Source organism: Eucalyptus grandis, chromosome 6, assembly GCF_016545825.1.
Source record: "Eucalyptus grandis isolate ANBG69807.140 chromosome 6, ASM1654582v1, whole genome shotgun sequence".
NCBI classification, from domain to species: domain Eukaryota; kingdom Viridiplantae; phylum Streptophyta; class Magnoliopsida; order Myrtales; family Myrtaceae; genus Eucalyptus; species Eucalyptus grandis.
Genome location: NC_052617.1, coordinates 16,184,435 through 16,190,547, shown reverse-complemented (window position 1 = coordinate 16,190,547; position 6,113 = coordinate 16,184,435). Strand labels below are relative to the sequence as shown.

The 6,113-nt window shown below is 35.5% G+C and overlaps 1 long non-coding RNA gene across 1 annotated transcript; it reads left to right on the top strand.

Annotated features, from left to right (window-relative positions):
* The first annotated feature begins 3,153 nt into the window (after window positions 1–3,153).
* On the top strand, window positions 3,154–6,113 carry LOC104448593. Its single transcript, XR_005551865.1, has 5 exons — window positions 3,154–3,372; window positions 4,431–4,496; window positions 5,441–5,497; window positions 5,625–5,657; window positions 5,794–6,113. It is a non-coding gene; the product is annotated as an uncharacterized LOC104448593 (long non-coding RNA).

Sequence of the window (6,113 nt, the reverse complement as noted above, 5' to 3'; positions counted from 1 at the left end):
TTCAAGGATTACTGTGCACGCATATTTTTTTTTATGATTCGGGGAACCCTGTAAGTCGACATTGCAGGGCGACGCTGAAAACCCTAACGTCACGCTTGAAGACCAAGATCTTGTGCGGCAGGTGGGATTTGAACTCTCTCTCAAAGGATCGTGAGGCGCTATCCAGTGCGAGCGGTGGTATCGTGCACACAAATGTTCCCGCCAACAGTAGACAACATCAACAATCTGTTCATACTAAACTTTCGAGTGATATTGCGCCCCTATCGTAAAAGCCACTCACCTTAAATCTTATAACAAAGTATATATTACTCCAGGTTCAATAGTAAATAGCGGATTTGCATAAGATCCTGACATTCGACCTTCAATAAAATTGCACAATAAATAAAGATTTTGATTTCTATTAGACAATTTCACCCCATTGTAAAATGTCTTATCAATTTGTCAATATAATGTTGTTATATATGTTGCCATTTCAATTATTATCAAACACCATTTTTGATTATTTTTTTTTTTAAAGATAGATTTTTGGTTCATAAATAGCATATCCCATAAGCTTTAAGTAAAGAGGATTTTTCGATTTTCAATATATATTGCTATTTCGATATTAGATTATGCTCCAAATAAGAAAAGTTTACTGTCCTTGATTCATTTTCTTTTATGTTACTGTAGTCCATATTTACATTCATTCCTTGTTTTTTTATTAACTATTTACGTTCCTTGTTAGACATTATTTTTAAATTAGTAATTAATATTCTTATTTTATTATTCTAGTAACAAAATCTTTTCTTCATTTTTTCAATCATTCCCATGTCCGCCGGCCCGAGGATGTCCCGGGAGGCGACAAAGTTAATGATTTCCCACGCCTGCTCTGTTCCACGGAGCAGTGGCGCCGTGTACGTTACGGCAATAGGACGATAGTAACTCCTCGAGCGTTGATGGGGCCGTCTTCAACCACGCGTGGCAGAGCGCGTGGGAGTAGATAGAGACAAAAAATGACAAAGATTCGTTTTCCCTGGGAAACACAAAACTCACCGGTGGGTGAGTGCCGTCAAGCTCACGGTTGCTCACCAGCAGCATGTGTTGAATTTGACAATATTTCATTTCAAATTTGTCGTACTTCGCGTGAGAATCACCAAATTCAACAATTAAATATATTTTAAACAAAAAAAATTCAATATAGCATATATAATAATACTTCGATTAGGAAGATTCTTAAACTTTCTAATGACACCTGAATCATGTCAATTGAACGCAATTTGATTAATGAATCACTTTTAAACATAATTGACCCATTTTCAGTAAATTAATTAAGTGACATGTTATTAATTCACTTAATTTTGTTTGATTATTTGAGAAACAAGGCCCATTAACCTAAATATATACTCAATTTTCATGTAAATGTGTGTACTTGTTGAAGCGATGGCGAGATATGCTGCATGAGTGGGGAAAAAGCAATGAACACTTAGACCCTAATTTAAGGTTAATTGATATCAACCACCGTTTTGTGAATACAACCGATTATCATTAACCACAAATTAACCAATTAAGTGATTTGGGGTGGTTGTTATGTATGCAATACAAAGGCCAATCCAAAGGCCCAGTTTGAAATCAACAACTTGTTTGTTCTTGTTTGCTATTGTTTTGAATCAATGACTTGTTTGCTACTATAATTCAATTGGCTCAAGTGTGAAGTTAACGCCATTGAGGCACTATGGAGGAGATGGCCGTAGTTCTTATCATTGAATCCGATCTCTTTTTGTACCCAATTTGTCACCTAACCATGTTTTAGGTTTTCAATTCAAGTTTGTAATAAATACTCCATAAGTTATAGGTTTTTTCTGTTCTTGCACTTCGAATGCTTTACTTTACTTAATGCACTTTCTTTTTTTCACTTGTTTCCTTTCTTAAATATTGTGAGTGGAAAACGGCTTTCCCTTTTTCCTATTCCAAGCAGAACAAACAATTTTACCCTTAATAAGTGAAATTTCTACTAGTTTATGGTTGAGTATTGGTTGCCATTTGCAAAGAAATAGCCCACTTCTTTTTTGGGAAGAGATGGGAAATTGGCTCAATACCATTTGATTGAATAGTTAACCCATTTGAGATGGCTTGGAGGTCCCTTACTGACTTAAAGGGTGTTTTGATCTTTTTTTCGTTGATATTGATGAATTACGAATCGCGATGTGGCATTTAAGTGTTTGGTGATTGTGGCCTCTATCATAGAATATATAGTTTCGCACAGAAGTAGATGGACCTTTTCTTTTTTTGTTTTCACTTTTCCAGGAATAGAAACCACAAGAATTCTTACCTTGGTTGTGGTGCCCATTTTGTCTATTTTACTAACTTCAATGGAGGCTTGTAGTGGTTGATCATCTGGAAATATTTCTGCTAGTGGTTTACATTCTCGAATCTCAGCCCACAATATCTAACTGGGGTTTTATGCTTGACCGTCGTATATTTGTCAGCCATTATATTCTTTGTTTGCATGAAAGCATGGTTTCAAATGCATCAAGTCAATTCTTCTTATTCATCTGGTCATCTCTGTAAGATTTTATAAATGCTACATTTAACAGTAGTTTTTTGCCATTCTGTCGTCATCAGCCATCAAGGCTTACTCTTTGTTGACATTTTGAATAACCGAATTTCTGTGGTTCTGTCCAGCTTATCATATACTCCATTTCCTTTTGTTTAGGTTTGACTAGGTTGCAATTTCTCCAATAATAATTGTATTGGACTGCAAAATCACGCCTTCCAATTTTTTGAAATCCTCACTCTTTTTTTCTATTTTTTATTCACTCAAGCCGATATTGTACTTTCTAAGCACTCTGATATTTTGTCGTCATCCCTTTATTGATGAATAAAATGTTAGGAAGGAGATCTATTCATTAAATTATGATTAGCTTTAGTTTCGTTCCTCTTCGATAAATAGAATCTCTTGATTTGAACTATAATATGTTGCATTCCAAGGAATGCATTCGATTTAGTGCCCAAGTAGCATTTCTAGTTGTATAAATTAAAATTTCCAGGTCGTAAATCTGATTTACGGCAGAATTTTTGCATATTTACAGCGTGTGACCAACTTGATGAACATTGATTTTGTGCAATGAATGCCTCTGGAAATGATTGTCTACTATAAAGCATAGGCACCTGTATGTCTAAACATCTGAACTGGACTTGCAGGTTCATTGATGCCTTCTGTGTTTGTACAATCCTCCAAAGTATACTAAGAGTGTCCAGTGAGAGTAGGTGAAAACTATCTTCTCATTATATTCGTCTCCTTTCCATTCAATTGTTTTGTAGAGACCTCAGCTTCAACAGACTGAGTGGCGAAATCCCCAACTCCTTCAGCAACCTGGTAGCAGTAGATAATATGTAAGTACTTTGATGCTGAACCTAGGCTTCTTTTTCTTATTTTGTATAAGAATCTAAAATCTCAAATTGTTCCGTTGGCCAAGCTATAGGCAACTCTTACTGTAAAGTAGTTGAGCTATCAATTGAACTTAGACTGCGATAACAGGTCCCATTTATAACCCTCGAACCTGTTATCTTGAATGCTTGTTATATCACCATCCATATCTTACAATGATTTGGGTTCTGAATTTGTGATTATTATCAACTAATTATTTTGGTGGGACTCTAGTCTTGGAGCAGACATAAATTAATGATATTCTGTTCCTTAAGGAACACAATTCACAAGTTTCAGTAGTGTCACTTGTTTATGCTGGAAGAGTTAATTGGATCAGTGTTACTTAAACATTTGATAGTTGTATGTGTGTGTACTTAATGCATGTCCAGTGCGCCTGTTTTTTGATGTATGGGAGATTAAAGATAGTGAAAATCCTTAGACTCTCTATCTGGTTCTTTCCACAACAATGGTCCTAGATTGTTTGGTGAGTGCAGTTCTTATCCTCTATTTAGAAGGTCTGCAGATAAGACCTTGATGTCTTGTCCCTAGTCTGGAAAGTGATGAGAAACTGTATTCCCAACCTTCTTGGACTGTTTAATAATGGCACATCTTTCTATCTTTCTGCCCAACGATTGATTGTATGACATTGGCACATCTTCCCTAATTATTTATTTTATGCCTTAGAAGGACATGAACATTATTGCGAGGAAATAGTTAATAAGCTAATACGCCAGTATCCTTCACCATGTTCAGCTTTGTGTACTAGTGTTATGCTAATTTTTCTTCACGCACTCCAGGTTTGACAAGGATCAAGTTTTTCCTCTGTCATTGACTTCATTTATCTTTCATCTCACGCTGAAAGCTCCATATTGATATTATGCGTTGACTGATTTTTTCTACACCACTAAAAATTAATGCTTTTAATCTGCAAAAATAATGCATGTTCAAGGTGTAACTCTAAAAATTTTCGGTTTGAGTGGGTAAAATACATGAGGAACTGACTCAATCAAATGATCTTGTTTAGCTATCTGACCGGAAACCAATTGACTGGAGCAGTTCCTGATTGAATCCTGGAGAAAGCAGAAAATGTGTAAGCTTTGCAGCCTGAAGAAATGTCTTGCTTAATCACCAATTTTCTTCTAGTTCTATCTGGCTAGTCTTGCACTGTAGTAAGCTATTGTGCATTCCCATCTTGCATCTTTATGGTTTGCAGCCTATGGAGTAAAGGGAAACATCATGAGTACCTTTCTCCTTGTTGGGATCTGTTATTTGGAAAGTTATATGTAAGACAGGAGGCTGATTTGTAGATTATACATAAAAGAATATTAAGTGGATTTTCTTGTCAAGTTAGCCCCGCTTCCTTCTATACAAAAAGCCCTTCTCAGCTCTAGATAATTTTGAAACCTCTTGGAATGATAGAAATAACATTTGGGAAAATTTAATATCCTATAGATCCTCTTTGAAAGTTTGTCTAATGCATCTCCTGCATAATTTGATTAGTTGCTTGTGCTATTTCTTGCTGATAACAATGTTTATGGGTTTGTGTATTTGAGAAACTCTACAACTAAAATGAGTGTACCTAGGAGAAAGTTATTATTATCTTAAGAGCGTAAGAATGAAGCTCTTCGGAGGTAGTTTAAACATTTAAATGGTGGTCTGGATATTTTCTAATAGGAAGATCCGACTTAGTAATTGTTGGAATCCCAGTTTTATTTTTGCCTCTTTGCCTTATACAACATGTCTGTCATACTGTGCTGTGTAAAAATGTATATATGCACTCCAACTAGTTCTATAGCCTATGTTCACTCCGATTAGTCTTTCTCCTTTGAATATTTAAGATTGGATATCTTCAATACAGATTAAACATTACTTTCATCAGCTTGTCACTTTTTTCGCCTTTCAACTTGCCCTGCCTGTCCATATTTTGCAACTGATCTACATTTTTGTGCATAATAATTATCTGATGGGAATGACTTTTAGTGTATTCTTGAAATTGATGACATTTTGGAAACGGCTTACTATTTCTCTGTGTAGTGATTTATCATACAACTCCTTCACTGCTGGAGGCTCAGGATGTCAAAATCGATCTATGTATGTACTATATCCTTCAGTCTAAGTCCATGTCTCCCCTCAAGGGTGCAGTTTTGAGTAACTTATAATCCTGTGTGTGTAAAATTTCCTTTTCTCTATTGAATGCTGATTTTGTCTTTCTCTACAGCAACTTGTTCGCAAGCTCGGTGGTTGACAATGCGTATGTTTAAGATTAAATTTTTCACCAAGAGACTTGGTTTTCAAGGACCTGCAATTTAATTATTTATGTACGAACGATGGAACTTTATTTAGAATGATGATGATTATAACTTTAAAATCTTTACTGACTTGCTCAGAACCTCTTATACTGCCAGAAGTGGACTTGTCTCATGTTTAAAAAGTCAGCGTTGTCAAAAAAGTAAGTTGATCTACTGTATATCCTATCGTTATCATCAGATCCTGATACTGCATCATACTCTGTGTATTTTTGCATCAAATTTGTCTCCTTGTCAACTCTCTTCTTGGCTATTGTATCAATCTTTGATGGTTAATGCACAATTGCTCTAGAAATTTTTAAAGCCGCCTCCATGAAATAGTTTGTTGCTCATAAACTTGGGAGTTTCTATGTGATTTTCCAGTAAGGGAATGCAAGTTCATTTAATGTGTCTGGAAAGTC